This window comes from Etheostoma spectabile, chromosome 5 (assembly GCF_008692095.1).
Source record: "Etheostoma spectabile isolate EspeVRDwgs_2016 chromosome 5, UIUC_Espe_1.0, whole genome shotgun sequence".
Classification (NCBI taxonomy): Eukaryota; Metazoa; Chordata; class Actinopteri; order Perciformes; family Percidae; genus Etheostoma; species Etheostoma spectabile.
In genome coordinates, this window is record NC_045737.1 from 27,785,250 (window position 1) to 27,810,575 (window position 25,326).

Genomic DNA, 25,326 nt, shown 5'->3' on the forward strand with positions numbered 1-25,326 from the left:
CTTGCTAGTGCACTCCAGACATGCTTGGAAAATAAATAATAATTTCCATAACCAGTGGGCAAACATGTTAGCACATCCCTGTTAGATAGTACATACCGTTAAAGGTTCCATGACATGATGTTTTTTTTATATGGGGCCAAATTCCAGCCACTAGAGACAGTCCCACAGTGAGCTTTCCTTCGTATGTGCCATTTCTGAGTCTGTAGCTTTGATGAGGAGAAGGCGGGGGGGGGGGCAAGGTGGAGGCTGGGGGTGTGGCCTTGACCAACTGGCCTTTTGCTCGTTTGAAAGCCATGATGTCTCTCTATCATGGAGGGGCCAAATTCTCTGGGCGGGCAAAGCAGAAAAAAGGGGAGGTAACATTGCCCCTTATGACCTCATAAGGGGGAATGTTCCGGATCAGCCTGTCTGAGCTTTCATTTTCTCAAAGGCAGAGCAGGATACCCAGGGCTCGGTTTACACCTATCACCATTTCTAGCCACTGGAGGACCATAAGCAGGCTGGGGGAGCGCATATTAATGTAATTTATTAATAGTTAATGAATATTTCATGCCATGGGACCTTTAACAAATTCTATGTAAGTCTTTACAACCACTCACCAATAGAACCGATTAGGCCTGCCTTGTTGCATGATTGCTAGCTCGTTGTTAACCAAAGCAAACAGAGTTTGAGAACGACAACCCAGAGAGAGTGGGCATGGAGGAACTCATGAGCCGGATGTCGTTAGGCAATTCTCATGGCCATGTGCTTCTGTTGATCCCAACTAAGACTGTATTGACTCCTCAGACCTGCACAGGTTTCATGCAGATGTTGCTTCTGGTTATTCAGTAAAGTAGTAATGTGAAATCCCTGGCTTCAAAACAAGTAGGAAGAGATATCCAACCATAAATCGTTACTTCAATGTTATCGAAATCTGACTCACTAAAAGCTAGTATTACTTTAGTCATGGTTAGATACATCAGAGAGATTGGACATCGACCCGAGCCGGCTCCCATGATGCACTGTATTTGTAATTCTACATATTTGTGTCTGCCTAGCTGCAGTATTTCATCTTGCTGTTTACAGAATTGAAGCGGCAATCATCTGCAATTCCCAAAAAGTGAAGATGTTTTTCTCCAGATGTAGAAAAAGAAAAATGTAATTTACAAATTAGTAAAATATATCAAACTGATTCCTACCATCTTCTCCTCCTCCCTGGGCCCCCAGAGTCCTCACCCCACCCTGTTGCCCCCTGCACTGGCACCTGGGGGGCTTTAAATACTTTATTAGCATGTAACATTACATTTTTAATCCTCCATGTCCTCCTTGGCTACTAGCAACTGCGTGGGGGAGAGGTAGGGGTGCGTGCAAGATCACGGAAGGCTTATATCATGTGGACGCACCGACAGTTTTTCATTTATTAGAATTCCTCATGGAGGTGACATAAACTACTCACTATAGCTTTAATGTCTCAGAGCGTCTCATTCAAATAGAAGCTAATGAAGAGTGAAGGCAGGCCACGTAAAACACATGTGGCTTCACTGCGTCACTTTTGATCATACTTGTGCATGAGAACGGGAATTAGTGCAATTGTGAGCACAAAGTTTAGTGTGTGTGTGTGTGTGTGTGTGTGTGTGTGTGTGTGTGTGTGTCCAGGAGGTTAGGATCACTGGTGATGTTAATGGCTCCTGACAAACTGGGGAGAAGGGACTAAGAGGGAAATTGAGATCATATCGGCAGACATGTAGACATGCCAACGATTCACAGTGAACAATGCACAAATGCAGACACACACACACACACCACACAACACACACACAAACATACACACGTGTGTTTTTTTTAACTTTTTCTTTCTCCTTCCCCTTCTCTCTCTCTGTCACTCCTGAAGGACATGTAGTGAGTGAGGTCAGGCATTAGAACTGTTATCTGATGACTGTGTGTGTGTGTGTGTGTGTGTGTGTGTGTGTGTGTTGTGCTCAGGCCATCTATCAGCCAGCTGTCTGCCAGGACTGTCCATTAGGCCTTGGACCTGAGTGATGGTCATGCTGGTACTCCACTGTCCGTGCCACACGCCCATATATCACTCATGCGCACACACACACACACACAAACACACACACACACACACACACACATACACACACCTGAGGGCTGCAGATGAATGGTCACATGTCACACTCTCTGAGCACACAACCCGGTCTCACGTCAGTTCGTGAAAGGTTGTTATTTTGATTTATTGATTCGTGTACAGGTCGCAATTTTCAAACGCAAACATTTCACGAACTGCCATGACACTGGGGGACGCAACAACGGGGAAATTAAACGCCACACGTGGGACACAATCCCCGGGCGCAGGGACACAATCCGCCACAACAACGTGATGGTTGTGGTTAGGAAGAGAATAACGCAGAAAGGAACTGCAACACACGGTACACAATCCCCAGTCTCCGGGATGAAAGTCCTGTGTTGTTTGACCCGTCCAGCCCCCCCAACCAGCCTCCCTGCGCAGACTTTCAATACTACTTCCGTAATTGTTCTGCAATCACAGAATAGACTTCCCATTGAAATACATTACTTCAAAATTTGTAATCAACACACGAAAATAACAACATTAACATGACCTGTACACAAATCAATAGATAAAATAACGTGAGCATCTTAAGAGCTGCCATGAGACTGGGGGCTGGCCGCGCACATCAGACACACACTCCCTGACACCTTCACTCAGCGCGCCGGAGCTGTAGTTAGATGTGACTGCACCATGACTTCATTAAAGAATATGTATAGTGCCATTAGGCGGCTGGCGGTCACCTTTAGTGTCTCGGCTACACAATTCCCTTTCACACATGAAATCCAATCATCTCTCCTGCTCTCTTTTTCTGTCTACATCGCTTCCTCCCCCCTCTCCTCTAATTCATCCATCACCCCGTTGCTCTGCCGTCCTTGACCTAATTAAGGAAGAGACACCTGATCTTTCACCTCTCAAATGATGTCACTTGCTGGCTACTTCATCAACATCAACCCCGCCGTTCCCTCTCTCCATTTTTCTCATCCACTGTCTATCACGTTCTCAGCTCCCCCTCCTCCTCGTCCTCTTCTATCTTTTCTTCACTATCCTTCTCTCTGCACCCTCCCTGCCATCCATTCATCTCACACCCTGCGATCCTCTCTCTCACCTTGCCGTCCTCCTCCTCTACTCCACTTCTCATCTCTCCTCTCTGCAGCTGCTTATTGCTCTATCAATCTCTCTGGCAGAAGATCAATATCCGCACCGCGGTTGCTTTTCTCCCCTTCCTTCTTCACCCCTCTCTTCTCATTCTCGAGCCCATCTCCTCGTCTGCACCAGTATCCTTTTTAGTAGGAAATGTGGCTCTCCATTAGCTTTTCCTCTCCGCTACTAACTACTTCCATCACTGTATTCCTGCCTGCTCTCTTTCAGCTGTTTTCAATAGAGTAAACACCCGCTTGTGCTTTATTTCCTCTGGGTCCTGTTTACTCTATATTCCAAATGGGGCTTTTGAATTATTCATGACATGGGTGTACTTGTACACCTCATATGTTTTTGTTTGAGACACAGTTGGTATGAATTATGGATTGACAGACACGTGACATAATAAAAGTCTAATTGAATCTGTCTCTATTTTTAAATCAGAAAAATGAAAAAACACAATTAATAGACTCAAATATTCGGTGTTTCAATATCAAACAATTTACACATACTGCACAAAAGCGGTTCCCTGAAGACACATGTACACAGCGTAGCTCACCAAAACTGTATCACGAAGGAAGTTCAAAAATGTCTATAACTCCAGTAAAGCATTAAAGCTCTTTTTTGAGTTGATTCTAAGCAAAACCCTTTTTGTTCTTTCACAAATACGTGCTCATTCATGTGTAATTGCTTAACGAGAGACTTCTCTAATGTCTGAAGTAGCATCCGAGATGCTAAAAAGGTGTCTCTTGTTAGCATCTTGGAGGCTACTTCAGACGTTGATGCTAACGAGAGACTTCTGTAACGTCTGAAGTAGCCTCCGAGATGCTAACGAGAGACTTCTGTAACGTCTGAAGTAGCCTCCGAGATAACGAGAGTCTTCTGTAGCGTCTGAAGTAGCCTCCGAGATGCTAACGAGAGTCTTCTGTAGCGTCTGAAGTAGCCTCCGAGATGCTAACGAGAGACTTCTGTAATGTCAACCCAGTAAAAATGGACCTACTTAACCAAGGTTCACTGCTACAAGTTAGCATCAAACCACACAAATAGAAAACCTGCTAAAAATGACTGCTAGCTTAGCTACAAGCTAGCAATCAAACATAACAAAGATCTTCTGTTATTGTTTGTGATGAGACTTCATGGATTTTATAAATTTCAGTATGACACAGTATCCCGTAAACCGTTTAAATCTGAGCATGCTCGACTCAGATCTGCACTCGACTCACATCGGCGAGTGACAGAAAGTTTGGTCCATTGTCCTAGTGGTGGTAGTTAGCTGCGCTAGCTGCTGGTTGTTAGCAGCACTAGCGGGGCTGATGATCAACAATCGATTGTGTTGTCTTTTGCGACCATTGCACCATATAAAAAAATGTGAAAGCAGTCACAGCTTTTAGTTTCATTTCCATTATTTGCATTTACATAATTGACTTTTACTTTTCTGTTAAGGCAGATAAAGCTAACTTAAACAAAGTTAAATATTTACATTTAGATGTTATTCAATCTATTCTATTATCACAAGATATATTCTAACCAAGCCATGTTTGCACAGTTCAGTGTTACATTGTTATTTAAATTTTTTATGTTAATAGACTATATTCTAAAGTTTAATGAACCATCTTCAGCCTTCCCTTATTATCAGGATACTCTTCAAACTGGCAGCATTATCAAATTATATATCGTGATAAATATCGATATTGAGGCTGCCCGCCTGGCGCCCATATACAGAGGTTTACTCCCCGATGCAGCGGGCCCGTGTTCGACTCCGACCTGCGGTCCTTTGCTGCTTGGAATTCTCCCCTTTCATATCTTCAGCTTTCCGGTAAAAATAAAGGTTGACAGTGCCCAAAAAAGAGTAATCTTTAAACATTGAACAAAGTGGAAAAAATGATGATGATCATATGCCTATGCTTCCTCATGTAGCCTGTAAGGTGACCTCAGTGGTTGTGACCTAGCAGTCCAACCCTGAGACCAGCAGCACTGCCAGCCTTTCCAATTACAGAGACATTAGCAGGCAGCGAGCGGCAACTAATTTGACAAGCTGAGATGCCCATCCACCCTGCCTCAGTAGCCCAGGGTAAATATTTCCCCAAGCTCAGTTTGAATAGAAAGACAATATTTGAACAGCTGAGAGGAGCGAGAGAGAGTGAGGAAGGGAAGGAGGTAGAGAGGAACTGAAGGAGAGATCATAATCCTTTATGTATACATGCAATACATATTCATAAAGTAGCTGGTCCTTAAGGTGAAACTGGAGACAAGCTGCAGGAATGTTACAAGAGAGTCTTCTAGACTAAAGGACAACTTTTGTTGAAACTGGATTATTGGTGTTTTATCTGTAAGAAGTGTGGGGGTATTGGATTTAGTAAATAGGTAAAGAAAGCTGAGCTAAAGGACAAGCCCGAGTCTATCTCTTGTTATCACTGGACTGAAGTTAAGAATTTCAATATGTACAAAAATGCATGTTCGACTGGTAGCATAAGGTAACTCCTTTCATTGGAAAAGAATGTTGCCAATAAACATGTTTCATTGGAAGATTACATTTCCAAGATGTATTTATATAACGTTCAAGTAATGTTGGGAAGACAGGGCTGGTCTGAGAATGGAGTATTGATTTAACTCTGTAGTTGGAGATGTTGAATTTGACCTGATATACATCAGCCCCCCAGGAACAGCGCTCAGCCTTTCTGCCAATTTACTCCAGTGGCCACCCGCCCTATTGCAACAAAAAAAACTGCAACCCATAAAAGGTTTTCTCCAAAACAACTGCTGCCAGTTCACCTCAAACTGCAAACCAGGTTGGTTCCGAAGTTTTCCTCCATGTACTTTTTATAATTATGAAACTTTCCTCAAGCCGAGAAAAGCAATTTAACAACCTGTGACATCACCACAATGTAAAGCCTCTGGGCCGAGTGGGAACTTGCAGGCATACATTATATATCCATATTCAGTGGGCCGCAAATCACTGAAGTAAACCTGTAAGTTTAGAAACATTATTGGCGTGTGCGCCAGACAAACAACTCCACTGAACCGAAAAGGTGGCAGAGGCGGTTTTAGGTGGGGGCCATAATATTAAGCCTCAACCCCACCCTCTGGCCATCCTAACTGTGGAAAATATTTTCATAAATATTGAACTCCACCTTTATCCCCAAAGATGGAATATTATTTATATGCAGTGATACATAAATATAGGTTAGCACCAATTACATTTGATAAGTGATAAGTGTATCAATAGTCTTTTGTAGAACCAAACCTATGGAGGGTTGGTGTCATTAGTGTTGTTCTGTACTGTATACATATATATATATATATATATATATATATATGGCACCATTTTATGATTTCTAAATCCAGTTAATATAATACATCCATTGGCACGCGGTAGCTCAACCGATGGCAAAATAGCAAAAAGTGGGCACAAGAGTTTTTTGGAAATGTTCCAATCTGCAAATGAGGAGCACAGCCAATTATTTACAATGGTTTAAGTCTTTCCCAGCAGTATTCTGCATTCCGCCCTACTCTGCCGCTGATTGGCTAGTAGTTGCCTTCTTCACAGAATGCAACGCAATGGAAGAAATGAATACTGCCTGAAAGGCGTCAGTATATGGCACACTGATTAACAAGAACAATTTTAAAATAGCACTCTATATTTAAAAAGGTTGCAGACCCCTATTATACATGAGCAATTTTAAAACATTCGTCAACCAATTCACATGATGTACTGTACATTTAAAAAACTAAAAAACAAATGAACAATACAGAGAAATCCGAACATTGTTGGAATAAATTCTATAAAAGCTTGACTGTAAAAAAGAAAGTGAGGTCTGAGGTGTTGAATGATCTACTCCAGTACATGAATGGTGTCCCAGGGCTTTGACTGTCCTCACAATGGGAGCCAGTGCTCGGTACTGTGCCATGCTGTTCCATTGTCCTGTCATATGGATGGATGGATGAGGCGGAGAGCAGCAACACAGGCTGTGGCCAGCTCTATTATGTATTACATTCTGCTTGTGCATGCACTCTGTCTCTTTCTCCCATAACTCCCAACCCCTCTGCTACCCCACACCAACAGACAGAGACGAAAAGACAGACCAGCAGGCAGAAATGCTCCTTGTTCCTTTGGGGGTCTCCATTGATCCTGCCAATCACTTTATTTACCGCCTTATCAATGGCAACTCCCACGTCTTTCCCTGTCGCTCCGGACCCCGATCCATCGGCGTGCGGCTGAGTGCCTGTTCGACTAGAAGTGTGTGAAAACACACAGATAAAAACGAACACACACAGGCCCTGAGACAACACACGCACACACACACACACGCGCACACACACACACACACACACACACACACACACACACCACACACACACACACACACACACACACACACACACACCAGTGAAGACAGGTGTCAGTGGTAAAAAGACAGTAGTGATGGAGAGCACAAAGTTGAAGACACAGGGAGAGAGAGAGGTCATTAAACTGGCGGGTGACTAATGACTGCATGAAAACCCTTCCCTCATCAGTCAGTGACCCATATACACACCTACACACACATACCACGACCCACACATCGCTAAGACTTCAATTGTCAATGCTTATTGGCCAGCAGCAGTGTGATAGAAAGACGTTTGGCAGCAGTCACGAGAGTAGGAAGATATGGTGGAGAATGGGTTAATATTCTGAAAGTTTACAACGATTTCTTTCAGATCAAGGATGTTTAAAGGAGTAAACTCAGATTCATTTTCATCTATCTTATTTTATTTGTTATTATGAAGGATCAACCTAAGCAACTTATTGTCATTACCAGGGTTTGTAAAATATCATGTGAAAAAGTTCCTACAACATCCCACAAAATAACGATGGTAACATGATGACTGGTCACATGACAAAGTTTAGTGGCCTTTAAGATAAAATAGATTCCATTTTCCTGAATAAAATTTTTCTTGGACAAACAAAAAATATCTGCTGTTAAGAATTCAACACAACATAATGCGTTTATACATAAGGGGGCTTTGAGAAAGTTTACACCCCCATGCTAAAGTTGATTAAAAAGAGGAATAAAAAATCCCCTTTTGGAAATTGATCTCAATGCCTTAATTCAAAAAATGTAGGAAAATCCAACCTTTAAGGACACAAATTTTCTTTGTGAATGAATAATGTATTGTAAATACATAAATGTTCTTCCTTAAAACACAGGGGGCATAAGTATACACCCATTTGTTAATTTCCCATGGAGGCAGGCACATTTTTATTATTAAAGGCCAGTTATTTCATGGATCAGGATAATATGCATCCTGATAAAGTTCCCTTGGCCTTTGGAATTAAAATACCCCCCCCCCCACATCATCACATACCCTTCACCATACATAACGATTGGCATAGTTTTATTTCAGTTAGCTTAATAACTGGTTTGATTTGCAGTGAGAGATGATCTTATGGATAGTATCCTGATCATGAAATAGTCAAGTCTCTAGTCCCCAGTATTCGGGTCCAAGTCCGAGTCACCAAAGAAGAGTCGAGTTGAGTCACCTTTACCCGAGTTAGTAAAAAAATAAACATGCCATTTCTCTCTACTGACAGACGTCCACAATTACAGGCAACAGAGGTACATGTTGAAATCAAAGATTAAGATTAGAAAAAAGAAAGTGGTTTGGATTTTAAAAACAGATTTCCTCAAGTAGCACTCGAGTGGTAACCGGGACACGAACACGCACTCCATGGATGAAAGTCTTATGTTTTCCTCGGGACACAAACTCCACTCCCCCGCTTGAAGGCCCTGTGTTTATGACCCAACCATCCACTTCAACCTTCTCCATACGTGGACCGCAGCAGTCTTTTACAGCAGCAGTAGCTTTGGTGCAATAAATACGAGGAACACATATGAATAAAAGTTATTAATTTTTGCTTTGCTTTTCATAGCTACATGTCGCAATGGTTCATGAGAACAGCCTGGTGGAGGTATTATCACCACTCAACTGCTACCCTCGCTGCCTGGGCATGAATCACAGCAACGTGCTCCCAGCCATTTCTTCAGTCTAAATAAAGAACAGAAGCAGAGAGGAAGTGGAAAGCCCACTCTCCTTCAAAAATGAAGAAGAGGGCATGGGAGAATACAGTGACAGAGACAAACAGCAGAACAAAGAGGCAGAAGAGAGAGAGGAGAGGATGTGTGTGGGAGTGGAGGATGAAAGGAGTGGGATGGGGATAACAGAGAAACCTGGTAACGTTTTTCCCATGACATTACAAAACCATGGCTATGACTCAGCAAAATGTCGGTGTGCCCTTCCTTTCTTCTGATTGGTTTACATGAATATATCAACTGCACACATTCCACTGGGGCTAATAAGGTCTCATTGTAAAGGCAAATCAATAAAAAAAAAAATGTAATATTTCATTATCTCCCTTTGGCTTGAATGCACACACTCTTGATGCATCCTAGCAAGCGTTGGACGTTACTCTAATCAGATTACATTTGGCAGAAATGCAGCAATGTTACACATTTCCTGCTGATAACCCAGTAAACACAGTACAGCTACTTAAATAATTACTGCATAATTTCTGCATAGTGGGAGAAGAGAATAACAAATCAAACGTCCGTTTTTTGTGCGTACCACCATAACACTCTTTTCTGAGTAGACATAACAAATATGGTAGAGCTCTGCCAACAAATTAGTTGCGTGAAAGGACAAAACTTGATTATAAATTGTGAATTATGCCCAGGCCGCAAACACCACAAACACAACATCCAATCTAAGCTAGTTGCTGAAGTCCCCCCCCAGACCTGAGTGGCGATGCTGAAAACCAGCATGATGCCGACACCAGCCAAGCAGCCCAGACTTGATTTTCAGCAGCCGGCAGACAAAGCAGAGAGAAATGGGCTTATGGCAGCATACATAGTGGAGGAAATGTTGCCCGTGTGACGGGGGGGTGGCAGGTAATGAAGAGCGGACGGATGCCAGTACTGTCGCCTTGTTTCTGAACAAATGTTGACAGCTTTGTGGTATATAGGAGAAAAAAAAAAAAAATTGGCACACACACAGTATGTAAAACGTGTAACATGTTAACACAATGAAAAAACAAAATAAAAAATGATGTGTAAAACATGTGATGTAATGGTGGCCATCTGTTCATCTTGTTTGACTTCATGATGCAGTGTATTGATTGCACTGCATCTGTATGTCAGTGTGTTCCGTGGGTCTGCATGAAAAGAAAGTTAGGAATGTTCAAATACTGGATGGTGGAGAGCAATGCTGAGGGATTATTGTCCTCTCTGCCCCTCTCTCTCTTTCTTTTCCCATTCTGTGTTATGATTTCCCTCCTCTGTTCTGCCAGTGATCTTTCTCATCTCCTGCAGAGTGAATACCGCCTGGGTTCATAAACCAGAACTGACATACAAGCGGTGGCTTGGCTCGACACGGGACGGACTCCTGATTAAAATCGTCTGTGAGAATGTGTACACTCCAGCCCTACTGGTGAATCTCTGACATTCCACAACATGGCAACGCTATGAAGCTGGTGTGAGGTTGGATGAATCAGTGGGAAGCTGCCTCTCCCTTGTTGCTTTTGACAACACGTACTGTAGATGCAAACTGATCATCATGGCCCTGCTAGTCTGGCATTGCCAGACCTGAGGTCAAGACTCAGATTGATTTTTGCCTCTTCTCATTAATATTCAATGAGCTAAGCTGCTTGACTCTGATTGGCAGATAGCCAATGAGAACCACCACTGAAAAATTACAAATTAAAGTGCAGTTTTCTACTGATATTTTCTTTCAACCAACACAAAAAATTGCACAGTGTCTTTTATGATATGTCAGATTTTCAGATTTGCCAGGTTGCTATGGCAATTGAAAAACCCTATATTGTGCAGCCCGACTTCAGACCTGAAATAACCGTGGGTGGGTTCCAGAGTTGGGAGTTATCCCAATTACAGGAGCTCCAACAGTACATTGATCCAGGCTGATTAATCCCGATTCCAGTTGAGTTGAAAATAAACCTTATTTGCTATGTTTCATTTGTCAGTTTCAAAGGGTTGTTCATTTCTCTGCAGCCCACCCTGTCTCTGCCAGCGCAGCCAAAACCCCCGGGCCCCCGCGGCCCCTGCAATGGAAAGCAGATGGCCGGTCCTCTGACGGCAGCCGGCTGCAGTCGGCAGTCCAGGAGAGGAAACTTCTCATTCGCCAGTCATCCATCATCGGGCCGGGTGTGGTGGGAGGGGGGGGAGCAATGCCTGACACCCGACGTCTGGCCTCTTTCAAACGCCTTCGCATGGCACATTCATGGCTCGCACTCGTACACACATATAAAAACACACATCCACACACAGACACACACACACACACAGACCAGTGAATATATTTTGGCTCACATTCCAGTTTCTTTCCTTTCATTAGTGGTATTATTCCTTCATCAGAGGGTCAGTTGTGAAAGGTCTTTTCTGGTTATTCTCCCCTCCTGAGAGAGAGAGAGAGAGAAAGAGAGAGAGAGAAAGAGAGAACAAGAGAGAGAGAACAAGAGAATAAGGGTTTCTTTCTGTCTATCAATCTTTGCGATTCAGGGTTTTTGCTTGTCTTTTTTGTCCAGTGGTGTCCATGCTGTCCTCCCCACCAGGTCCGACAGAACTAAGTAAAAATAATAAGTATTAAGAGAAGAAGAAGAAGAAGAAGAAGAAGAAGAGAAGAAGAAGAAGAAGAAGAAGAAGAGAAGCATTGTGAGTAATGTACCTGACAGCTGAAGATCATTAATCACTGTCAGCCTTGAAAGGAGAAGAGGGAGGACAGGGTGAAGGAGGCATTTGATGTTGCCACACACACACACACGCACACACACACACACACACACACACACACACACGCACACACACACACACACACACACACACACACACACACCACACACACCACACACACCACACACATTCTTTCACAGACCTCCGATGTCCTTCCTCCAGTTCAATTATTCCACAGTAGAGATAAACGATGTTCCCCAAACATCCAAATAGGCTTGAGTAAAAATGATGAAAGAAAAAGTAGAGGAATAAACACATGCACACCATTGCTCCTGCCGGAGACCCCTCATGTCTGCGAGACACTAATAAGAGCTGTTGAAGGTTTGACTCCACGCAGCAGGCCGCCGCTGCACAGCAGGGACGGCCATTCACAGCCTGTCAACCCACCCCGCTGCAGAATTTGGGACTCTCACAAAAGAGATGACGGCGACACAGTGACTTCAAATCACGCTCAAAAAGACAGACCGACACACACACACATCCCTGTCATCCGCTCTCCTCCCCTCCTCCTGCTCCTCCCTCCTTGCAGTGGGACAGCAGCTGGCCTGTCCGATTGTCAGTCACACGGATGAACTGCTCAGCTATGTCCACATTCTGTCTTCCCTCACTCAAACTCTCAGTTTTCAGTTGAAGTCAACACAGATTGCTGTGTTCATCTTTTAGAATATAGAAAACAACAGGCTACAGAAAACCAATGATTCCCATCATTATGTATGAGAAGTGAAAATCCAAAGCTCACCAGTCAAACTTTATAACCTCTGTCTCCCAATAACTAATAATATACAGTACACATACTATGTAGACATATGTCACCTTCTACATCTAGTCCACTACATTTCAGAGAGAAATATTGTGCTTTTATTGTACTTAAATTAAGACTGTTGCACACAAAACACATGTAGCTTATGAAATACAATGTTTTGTTATAAATTAAACTACCCAACAGTATACAGGGCTACACGTCTAGGTGAAATGGTTAGCCAATTAAAACACTTGGATCGTTTCCAACTTTTAAAATGTGAGAATTTTTTTTGCATTGAGTACTTCACTTGTAATACTTTAAGTACATCTTCCTGATACTTACATACTTTTACTTAAGTAAATTTAACTTTTATAAAGTAATATGTAATATATATATATATATATATATATATATATATATATATATATATATATATATATACTGTAGTATAACTTTGCTGTAATATGTCCCTTTTCTGTGTATTCCAAAGTGGACATGTAGTGGAGGTTAAACTACATATATATATATATATATATATATTTATATATATATATATATACATAGAGCGTCTTTATATTAGTCGACCGTTGTGTTGTCTTCCCGTCGACCAAGCAACTTGATATTTTTCTTTTTTCAAACTTGTTGCTTTTCCTGCTGTTTTTTCACTTGTCCTGACATTTCTGTCACTCTTTTCGATGTTTTTGTCCCTTTTTATGCCAAGGTAACTTTTCCTGATGTTTTCTGTCACTTTTGTTCAACGTTCTTTTATCAATTTCATTTTTTCAAATGCCATACAATTGAATTGAACACCCAAATTCATTGAATGTAGTGAACTCATAATTTATTCGACTTGTGAAGAGCGCTGAAAAGGAACCATCCACATTATTTTAAATTTTGACAAAAAAAAATGGTCAAATTTGACCGAAGGAAAACAAGAGGGTTAAGCATACCTGCCAACATTTGTTTTTCAAAATCCGAGAGATTTGTGCAGGGGCATGAGGGAGGGGGGTACTGTTAAGTGTACTCTAAGGTAAGATGGATGTATGGAAATGTACAGCTACATTTAGATTGCTTTGTGGGAACACTGCCTTCACCTCCCATCTCTATCGACTCACCTTCGGGTCTGAACTTTCCGCAGAGATCAACTGGGTTATAGGTTGCCAGGTTGAGGTGACAAACGGTTGAAAATTGTATCTGGTATGTGGATTGTGTGAATAGGATGCGTTTCATACAAGGTCTGGCAACTAACATTAGACAAACATATTGGTCCGATGATTTATGAAGTAGTTTGGGCCATGAAAATCACCGTGGAGAAATAACAAACCGGGAGTGGTCCGGGAGATAGGGTTAAAAAACGGGAGAAACCCAGGACACACGGGAGAGTTGGGAGGTATGGGGTTATAACACTTTTAAGCCACTATACTGTACATGTTAAATGGATTTACCTTATGATTGGCAAAATAAAACTGATTTAATTTATACAAACCTTTTCGTAAGAATTATAATGTTGTCAGTTTTATGTGTTTGTGTCCGTGGTTGTTGGCCTTGTCATGATCACACGATCACAATATGTAGTTTGTCCCTCTTCACTAAAATCAAGTAGAGAAGAGTCTAACAGGGCTTCTGGTGGACATGGCAGCTTTCAGCCAAAGACCACAGCTGGGCCTCCCAGACCCTTCCCAGAAGTCCACAGCTGGCAGTGTTAAAACCTAAATGCAATGCATTAAAGGCTATGTAATGGTACTTTTTTATTTTAAAACACCCACATGCAACCAACTCAAGTGAAAAACACTGCTGATCACTTCCTCTCCAAACTGAAGAGAATAGTGGTTACATGGACAATGTGTTTAATCGACATATTGGAGCTACATGCCTGTCATCATCATTCCTTATTTAAAAATAAGATAATGGTGTCTATTATCTTACAATTTAAATGCATTTTAATTGCTGTAATAGCTGTGAGGGCGTTCTTTATGTGATTATGGGGTATGAGGGTGTGGTTGATAGACATTGTCGGCGTCTCTAAAGTACCCATAATGGCGCTAAGGAATGCCCTTTTGGGTATCATGTTGATTATATAGTACAATGCTTACCAGTGTGTTGTCTGAAACGTTTGCTCTAAAGTTGTGCACGTACAGTAGAATAGAAAATAAAGCAACGACAAACGACAGAGAACAGCTGAGTCTCTGCCTCCCACAAATTAGCACATGGAACAAAGTAGCATATTAATGGACAATACAGGGAGGCTTTCAACAACGTGGTCCCACTTCTTAAACATGTCCCACTTAAGTGTCCCTCATCAAGACACATGACCAGTTTAAGGGCTGCAAATGTGTATCTGATGTCCCTGTGGAAGGGGACATCCTGTATAAAGAAAGTTTTCTTTAAGGGAAGCAATTGGAATATTGTTTACATCCAGATGCATTCAGAGTTTATTCAACCAATCAGGTGGGCCACATAAAAAGAATGTAATTGAATGAAGGTACAATGTGTGCTACACTGAGATAGCCGAGGTAAACAGTATGAGTGTGTTGGTCATTAAAGGCAGCAAATTGTGGTCAGCAGGAACATTAGCTGCTACCGCCTTCTAAAATATGATGTGTCAGCAGAAGTGTGTTCATATTCCAATTTCCTTTGCATTACCCGGTTTCACTTGATGTTATTCAGGGGTTCCTAACCTTTTTAGGTTGTGACCCCTTGAAATGAGGCATTGTCTACTTTGAGCCTTGAAAGTCCCATGGCATTTAAGAGTTTTTTTTAACATTAATATGCATTCCCCCAGCCTGCCTATGGTCCCCCAGTGGCTAGAAATGGTGATAGGGGTAACCCGAGTCCTGGGTATCCTGCTCTGCCTTTTAGAAAATGAATGCTCAGATGGGCCGATCTGGAATCATGTCCCTTATGAGGTAATAAGGGGCAAGGTTACCTCCCCTTTCTCTGCCCAGAGAATTTCCCCCCCCCCCATGAGAGAGAGACATAATGGCTTTCAAACGAGCAAAGTGGCAGTTGGTCAAGGCAACACACCCAGCCTCCACCTTGCCCCCCCCTCTCCCCTCAAAAGCTACAGACTCAGAAATGGCACATACTAAGGAAAGCTCATTGTGGGACTGGCTCTAGGGGTGGAATTCTGGACCAAGGCTGAATTCTGGGAAAGAGACTCAGATACAGTATTAGGGACCACTAGTCTATATAAAAGAGACTTCAGATACAGTATTAGGGACCACTAAGGTCTATATAAAAGAGACTTCAGATACAGTATTAGGGACCACTAAGGTCTTAGGCTCAACAATAACAAGAGCTTCAGATCTCAGTATTAGGGACCACTAAGGTCTAATAAAGAGCTTCAGATACAGTATTAGGGACCACTAAGATCTATATAAAGAGACTTCAGATACAGTATTAGGGGACCACTAAGGTCTATATAAAAGAGACTTCAGATCCAGTATTAGGGACCACTAAGGTCTATATAAAAGAGGCTTTAGTACAGTATTAGGGGACCACTAAGGTCTATATAAAGAGACTTCAGATACAGTATTAGGGGACCACTAAGGTCTATATAAAGAGACTTCAGATCCAGTATTAGGGACCACTAAGGTCTATATAAAAGAGACTTCAGATACAGTATTAGGGACCACTAAGGTCTATATAAAAGAGACTTCAGATACAGTATTAGGGACCACTAAGGTCTACATAAAGCATCCAAAAAGCACCATGTCATGGGACCTTCAATCATGTAAAATCCTCTAAAGCAGAGATCTTAAACAGGGGGTCAGATTTGCAGTGGGCCTCCAAATTATACTTAGTACTCACTTTTTTATTTATTTATGTATTTATGTATTTATTTTCAATGGGTTGTGGTGGTGCTGTCTGGCGTCTTGTCTGCCTCATGACTGAGGCCCTATAAGCAGACGGAGCATGCTCAGAATATCCTTGGGTGGATGTAAAATGGACTGCAGTGGAGGTCTATAAGAGGAACAGAAATAACAGGGAGAGGGAGCCAGGCCGGAGACTACACACTCCACTACTGGGTGGCAGCGCTGATTCAACAGCAGACAGACCCAGAGAAGGATCATCTGTCTCCATTATGGTCTCCCTACAAATCATCTACATTTCCCCTCTCCTCCTCTGCTGCCCACAAACTCATAAAACTAGCGTTTCCATGCTGCTTTTGGCAAAAGGAGTGATAGAGACATCCAGCGAGGTGTATTGTGGGTGGTCGAAGGTTGTATGAACCCATGCATACAGACACACACGTACCGCAAACTATTCAGTTTCGACGAGGTCGACCACAAAGCTGCTAATCTAACCACAATGATACATGTGCAGCATTTTCTTACAGCTGAATGAATGCTACTGAGGGATAACATGCATCTGGGATTGCCGCACTTCCCGTGAGCCTTCTCTTCTGTTTCTGGGGTCAGTGGGCAGTGTTTGTGCCAGTCTGTGCGCTTCCCAGAGCTGGGATGCGTCCAGGCATCTATTAGAAAGTTGCAATGGCACCCCCAGTGAACAACCATGTCCTCTTAAAACATAGTCTATGTTTTATATAAATCTTTACTTAAGTAAAGAATACATGTTAATAAAAAATAAACTCTAGATTGATGTCTTATCTTTGCCATTATGAGGTAACCGCCATTAGCGTAGCATCGCTTACCTGTAACCCAGCCAGCTACAAAGAACAGACTTTTAAAAGCTTTGAGATCAGCACCAGTGTATGGGGATACCCCGTTTACCACATAAACTGTTTTAAACTGATTTAAAGTAATGAAACTTTCCACTCGTCTACTGTACTGTTTAGCTTGTGCTTCCGGTGATTCTGCCATCCATCATGGTGTCGTCACGTGGTCGTGGTCCCGTGTTTGCAAAGGGTCTAAAGGCCTAGTACTGGACTCGGTTGTGACCAACTAGAATGTTTGGCGAGTCCAATGGCCGAGTCTGAGACAAGTCCAAGTCCAAATGCCAACGAGTCTAAGACGTGTCTGAGACAATGGAAAAACGTCCTACAGCCCTGGAGGTAATCTTTGCTAGAGTGCTTGGCAATGTTGTTTTCTGCGAGATCACACATCTAAAGACTGTTAGCCATCAGTCAACGCGGGTCCGTCAGTAAGGGTAAGATTATTTTCTAGCTCTGAAAATCTCTAGCAGAAACGTTTCAGAATTGTTTGTGTTGTGTGGTTGGCTAGTGCACTTGCTGTGCGTGTCCATTGTAAGCGTAATTTGCCCGCTTGCCATTCATTTGTATGGAAGCAGATGTGCGATGCATTCTGGGAGCATCACGGGGACTTTGGAGAAGCTGCCCCACATGACGCGTTCGTCCAGTGAGCTGCAGCCATTGCAGTTATAGGAGTTTGCTTGTCAGTGGTCAGTGAAGAGAAACTGGTTGCAAGCCACATTGGGAAGCAAGGCAATCCTATCCGTAAAACAACAAGGTGTGCTGTATATGGACATATGCTAAAAATATGTTCTTTCAACATTTGGTTGTGTTGTTAATGTGCTATATGGCTAACTATCCTCTTAAATTTGTCCTGTTGGTCTTCCGGTTTCCTTTTTGGAACAACGAATAGACTATCGCCACCTGCTGGTATGGAAGTTATTCCCCTGATGCGGGAGCAATTGTACGGCTGTTTGGCTGTAGTCTTTGCATTGTGTTCCTTTGCAACTTTTTGGCCGAACACAAGTTAAGTAACAGTTGGCCTTCATCACCACTGGTTTGGTCTGTTTTGTGTCGCCCCTTTTAAAGTGTTTTTATCACATAGAGATCAGCTATTGTATAAGACAAAATTTTTTTGCATTATTCTGACAGTAATAAGGCAGCTCTAACGTTTTGAAATCCAAATGCAGAACGTCTAGGACTTGTGTCCGTCCAGACAACCCCAGTCTAACCTCTGGGTCCAGAGTCCAGAGTCCATGTAGATTAGATAGATTAGATTGATTAGATTCACTTTATTGTCATTACAATGTACAGGTAAAAGGCAACGAAATGCAGTTTGGGTCTACCAGAAGTGAAATTTAGCATAAAGTGCAGATATACATGGGTTCCGTAAGTGCAAGACATGGAATGTAATAAATAAATATAGAAAAGAATACTTTATAACAGAGTTTTACAGAGGGTTTGTCCTATGAATACAAATATAGATAACAGGTATTGTGAGCAAATTTACAGCTAGGAATTTGGGGGATTTATAAATTGCAAATTTTTTTTACAGATAGTCAAACGCAATATACTAATGAAATAAGGTAAAGTTTGGGCAGAAACTATCCGAATTAAAGTGCGTGGAAAGTAATTGCATATTACAGTAAAGTACGGTAGTGCGGATGTAAAGTAAACAATTGGATGTAATAAATAACATCGCGGTGCAAATGAATGTAGTAGTGCAAAGAGGTAAGTAGTGCAAAGATGCAGATGTAAAAAAGTGTTACTATAGTAACATCAGCAGTGCAGATGAACTTTTAAAATTGCAGATAACAAATGGGGCAGGTGTGAGGAGGGAGAGGAGAGTCTTCAGTATATGAGGGAGTGGATCAATGAGGATTAGATTTTCAATAAAGAGACAGCTCTGGGGAAAAAACTGTTCTTTAGTCTGCTGGTCCTGGTCCGGAGGACCCTGAAACGCCTGCCGGAGGGCAGGAGAGAAAAACAGTCTGTGGGGTGGGTGAGAGGATCCTTAAGGGTGCTGCGAGCTCGTGCAGACAGCGTTCCCCCTGGATGTGCCGATGGCGGGGAGTGGAAATCCCGGTTTATGCGCTGGGGGGTTTTTCAACCACCCGCTTGCAGTGCCTTGCGCTCTGCAACCAAAACTCCCATACCACACTGTTGCACAGTTTTGTCAGATGCCTTCTATTGCACAGCGATAGAAGTTCACCAGGATAGTGGGGGAAAGCTGATTCTCCTCATTTTCCCTCAGGAAGAGAGGCGCTGGGGGAGCCTTTTTGACCAGGCAGAGGTTTGGTTGAACAGAAAATGTCCGCCCAGATGTGGAAACCCCAGAAACTTGAACTGGGGACCCCCTCAACAAACCATTCCATCGATGTGGATGGTGTCCCTGCGTGCCTCTTGGCTCCTTTCTGAAATCCACGCTGAGCTCCTTGGTTTTGTGGGGTTGAGGAGCGGTTATTTTTCATGGCACCATGTGGCCAGGTGCTGGATCTCTTCCCTGTAGGCAGTCTCATCGTTGTTGCGATGAGACCAATCACCGTTTTGTCGTCCCAAACTTGATGATGGAATTAGATTCGTACCCCAGGCTTGCAGTCAGGTGAAGAGGGGTAGAGAAACGGGCTCAGCCACAGCCCCTGGGGGTACACCAGTGTTGAGTTTTGAGGACGTGGAGCATTGGAGCCTGATCAAATTCGGGGTGTTGGTAAGAAGTCCAAAATCCAATTGCACGTGGAGGTTTGATGCCCAGGTCTCCAAGTTTGGCTATTAATAGCCGGGATGACAGTGTTGAATGCTGAGCTGAAATCACCAAACTATTCGTGCATAAAGGGTTCTTATTGTCCAATGTGTGGCACAGGTGCAGTGCCATGGAAACCGCATCCTCTGTGCTCCTATTGCTACGGTAGGCGAACTGGTGTGATCCAATGTTGATGTAGCGAGTCCTTTAGGTGTGCCAGGACCAGCCGCTCAAAGCACTTCATTACGATGGGTGTGAGTGCTACGGGGGGGTAGTCGTTTTAAAGGGACTTCGGGGTGGAGTGTTTTGGCACTGGCACAATGGACGTGCATTTAAAGCATGTTGGTACAGCAGCTTGGCAAGAGACGGTTGAAGATGTCTGTAAAACTCCAGCGAGCTGCTCCGCACATGCCCTGAGTACACGTCCGGATGTTATCCGTCCAGCAGCCTTGTGCGTGCTGGATCCTGCTCAGTGCCTTGCAGACATCTGTGGAGGAGAGTGTGATTGGGGGGGATCACTGAGGGTTGAGCTTGGTGGCAGTTTCTCTGTTGTCTCTTCAAAGCGAGCATAAAAGTCATTAAGCTCGTTCGGAAGTTTACATCAGTGGCTACGGGGGTGGGGTGGGTTATAGTCACTGTGGCCTGAATGCCCGCACCTGCGTCGAGGGTCAGCGTTGGAGAAGTGGGCCCCCCTATCTTCAGCTTGTAGCAGTGCTTGGGCCCCTTTGATGCCCCTTTTCAGATTTGCCCTGGATGTGCTATAGGGCCCGTGCGTCTCCTGATCTGAAGGCAGTTTTTGCGTGTCTTCAAAAGGATCCACTTTCCTGTTCATCCAGGCTTCCTGATTTGGTATGTAGTGATCTGCTTCTGGTTGTAACAGTGTCTATGGTGGTGTTTAATAAATCCGTACAGAGGAGGTGTAGCAGTCAATGTCCGTGGAGAGCCACTGGGCTTGATAGCAAACGTACTCCGTCGTGTGGGAGAACCTTTCCTGAGTGATGAATCTGCTCCTGCAGGCCACACCTTGATGGTCTTCACTGATGGCTTCCGCGGTTTTTATGAGAGGGGCATATTTGGGGTGAGGAACAAGAAAGGTGATCTGACTGTCCCAGGTGGGGGAGGGTGTCGCGACGTAGGCTCCAGCCATGTTTGTGTAAACATGGTCTAAGTTTTGTTTCCTCTGGTGTGACAAGAAACATGCTGGTGAAATTTTGGTAGCACTGACTTCAGTTTGAATGATTAAAATCACCAGCGCAATAAACGCAGCTTCCGGGTGAACGTTCTGTTGTTTACTAATGCTGCGTGAAGTTCTTTCATAGCAACTTGGCGTCAGCGTCCGGGGGAATATAGGCTGCAGTGATAATCGTACAAGTGAACTCCCGTGGTAGATAGAACGGTCTACATTTAACCATGAAACTCAAGGTTAGCTGAACAATGTCTCCCCACAATAGCAGATTTGTGCACCAAGCTTTGTTAATGTAAATGCACAGACCACCGCCTCTGGTCTTGCCGTAGCCATCTAGTTTCTATCCGCCCGGAATGTGTGAAGTCCCGCTAGCTCGAAAGCATTGTCCGGTATTCCGCTGTTTAACCATGTTTCCGTGAAGATTATGACATTACAGTTCAAAGTCTCTTACTGTGTGTATGCTGAGTCGGATCTCCTCCATTTTGTTCATCAGCGACCGTACATTGGCAAGGAAAATGCTGGGTAAAGAGAGCCGGTGTGGTGTTAGCTTTAGCTTAGCTCTTAGTCCTCCGCGCTTCCCCCGCCTTTGTTTACGATCTCGACGCCGCCTGCGGCACTTCCGCCCGGCCGGCAGAGTGCGTAGGGGGAATCATGCAACAACTGCCTGGTTGCATTTACATTGGACGTGTTCATTGAAGCACAGATTAACCTCTGTTAATACCTTCAGACCTAGGTCTGGTTTCCGGAGATCATGAACTTTATGCAGAAACATAAACACTTAAATGTGCACTGCTGACATTGATGATCTAAATCCTTGTCTTTCCAAATGACCTTCAACACTGCAAACACTGTGGCATTTCTTGATGCGAAATAGTAATATCATCGTTCAGGATGATGGTGGCCTGGTATAAAGTGATCCAACTCAGGCCTCAAAACACATACTAACACACAGTGGAGACACACACAGTGAAACAGGCGTTTGTGTTTGGTTGTTGTTGCTGTGAGCAATTACAGCGCCTTATCTAACAGTGAGGATAATGAGGTTACACAGAGAGCAAATTCTATCATGTCGGCATAATGAGATTTGGGCCTGTGTCTCGCGTCCTGGGGTCGAGGACAGGGACACACCAACACACACACACACACACACACACACACACACACACACACACACACACACACACTCACGCACACGCACACGCACACACATAGTTTTACTATCTGCCCCACCTCTCATCTCTGTCTGACATTCAGGGGAAATTGCATTCGGGCTCAGTATGTGATGCGGTGTGTGAATGACTGAGGCACCTCTTCCTTTCTCCCTTTCTCCCTCCATCCCCTCTTTCCCCCATACCACTCTCCCCCCTTCATGTTCTCCAACAACCCCACCACCACTTCTGACAGGCTGTTTGATTTATGACTCCAATTCCCAAGCGCAGACACATACACACAGTCCCCACTCCCAATTATATATATATATGTATATATATCTATATACATAGATATATATACATATATATGTATATATATATATATAATATATATACATATACATATATATATGTATTTTAATTTCCCCCACAGCTCTCCCCTCTTCTTGGCTATACTTTCCCCTCCCTCTCCCTATCTTTAACTCGGTCTCTATCTTTTTCTATGTGCTCTGTTCTTTCTCTCCTTCTCACACACGCACTAACACACACATCTTGGGAGTGGTGATTGATTATCCTAGCAAGACTGTCTGGTGTATTTTTGATCCTTTTGAAATGTAATCTCTATGAGCAGTACAGGGAGTGTCTCATCACACACACACACACACACACACACACACACAATCACACACACACTCGGAGGAGGAGAAGAAGTCCGCACGTTTTGGAAACACAGTGCAGGCAAGAAGTGCGGGTACTTTTTGGCACCATATTCCCAGTTGTATACACAAACAGTGTCATCAAAAGTTAGATGGTAAAATAGGAATAGAACAACTTGCAAAGCACAGTACTTACCTTTGTGTGCAATTACAAGGAAAGCTGAACTCTGAGACAGCACTTTCAGAGTGCTGACTAACATCATAATGGCAGGTTGTTATAGTTCTGAATCTTTCATTATTTTTTCTTTTTATTTTACTTCATTTTGACTTTTTCTTTTCAAATTCAGTTTAGTTTGAATTCCTTTTTAAAGTGGGTTTTAAAGGTCTGAAAAAAAGTATTGTGTAATAATAACAACAAATACATCATACAATTTTAGAAAAATGTATTCACAATTTATTCAACTATAACACCAGGACATAAAATGTACATATGATGAGCACACACAGTGTAATCGATGTGTGCCAGGAGAAAAACCTAAATATGTATGTGTTTTGAACTTTGGTTCGAGGAAAGTGCTGAACCTTTTGAACTCAATCTTTACATTACACGTCATTTAGCTGACGCTTTTATCCAAAGGGACTTACAATTTTGCTATACATATCAGAGGTTGCACGCCTCTGGAGCAACTAGGGGTTAAGTGTCTTGCTCAGGGACACACTGCTTGGTGTATCAAAGTTGGAACTGAACCCAGATCTCCCACACCAAAGGTCATATCCACTGCTCCACCACCACCACCCCTTGACTCACACAGTTGTGGAGATTTTCCAGTATCAATACACCTATTAACCCAAGCTTCCTCCCGCTTTTGGTGTTCCTGCGTATTTACAAACTAGGAGTGGGATTCACCAGACGCCTCCCGATACAATATCATCACCATACTCATGGCACAAAATAATATTATTACATGTATTTAAACATATTGCAATCTTCTATGATAAATTGCAATTTATTACCTTTTTTTCCGACTTCTAATTTTTCCCAATTTCAAACAATGTCCCCAAAAGGAAACTTAGTCCACATCTGTTTCATCTAAAAAGAAACATTTCTCTGTTTGTTCATATCACTTCAATTTTATTGCTGCAAAATGGGACAAACTGACCAACACATAAATGATAATAGATCCATACTTGGTGTCTGTGTATCGATCCAGCATTGTCACAGAAAATATCGCAAAACTATGCTGTATAGATTTATTCCTCACCCCTATTACTAACCAGCAAATATCGGGTCACCTCTTTGTGTTGCGCCTGTGTCTTCTTTTCTCCCCTGTCTTGTGTATTTAAGTTCAGTTTTTCCTTTGCTCCTGAGCAAGATCACCTATTTTCCGTGTGTGCAGCGGTTTTCCCTTTTTCCGGTGTTCCTGAGTTCCCGATTGTCATGAATGTTTGACTACTGCCTGTTTTTCGCATTTCCCTGTACCCATATGTCCATGCCCTGTACCGGGGTTAGCTTCTGTTTCGGGGGAGGGAGGCTTGGCATTCTCCTCTACCTTGTTAAGGTTAGCTAGGTTTGTCTCCTTGTGTGCACTTCTCAAATGTACTTTCAAATACATAGGATTTTGTGATGAACAGTGGCAATAACAGTCACAATAAAGACAATGGAACACTGACTACACATGGTAATTATAGTAGTTCATGTCATAGCAGGACACAGCAGGGCTTCGCAGAGCGTAGCAGGGTGTAGCCAGGTGGTGCAGCAGGACCACGGCAACAACTGCAACCAAGATCTTGATTCCATTCTAATCAAAGGAAACATGCTGGGTGAAAGAAAACATAAGGATCCCCATGTCAGGGGAGTAAACTCCCCAGAACTAGGTTAGCAACAGGCATTTCTGGGACAGGATGCACACACATGGAAAGGGAGAGAAGAGAGGCGCTCAGAGTCTCAAAGGGAGGAAGGAAGTCCCCTGGCAGTCTAGAACTATGACAGCATAACTAAGAGAGACAGGTTAAGGAGAGGAGCCTGATCGGGCTAGAGCTCTCCCCAGCCTGATCAGGCTGTACTGGCCTGCCTCCCTCTAGTTTTATCATATTATTGATTATATGGTAGATGAATTTGACAACTATGAAGAGAAGCAGGTGGGCCGGGTTAGGCGGACGCTGCAATTCCTTACTCCCTAACTATAAGCTTTATCAAAGAGGAGGGTTTTCAGGTTATTCTTAAATGTGG

The 25,326-nt window shown here is 43.1% G+C and overlaps 2 long non-coding RNA genes across 2 annotated transcripts in view; one reads left to right on the forward strand and one right to left on the reverse strand.

Annotated features, from left to right (window-relative positions):
* Positions 1-6,094, reverse strand: LOC116690070 (uncharacterized). The gene is made up of 3 exons (XR_004332163.1): positions 6,008-6,094; positions 3,969-3,975; positions 1-12 (listed from the first exon to the last, which is right to left on the reverse strand). It is a non-coding gene; the product is annotated as an uncharacterized LOC116690070 (long non-coding RNA).
* LOC116690068 (uncharacterized) overlaps positions 5,736-25,326 on the forward strand; it is a 25,029-nt gene continuing 5,438 nt past the window's right edge. The window contains exons 1-3 of the long non-coding RNA XR_004332161.1: positions 5,736-5,746; positions 20,699-20,707; positions 23,444-23,447. This is a non-coding gene — a long non-coding RNA (uncharacterized LOC116690068). The remainder of the gene's footprint in view (positions 5,747-20,698; positions 20,708-23,443; positions 23,448-25,326) is intronic.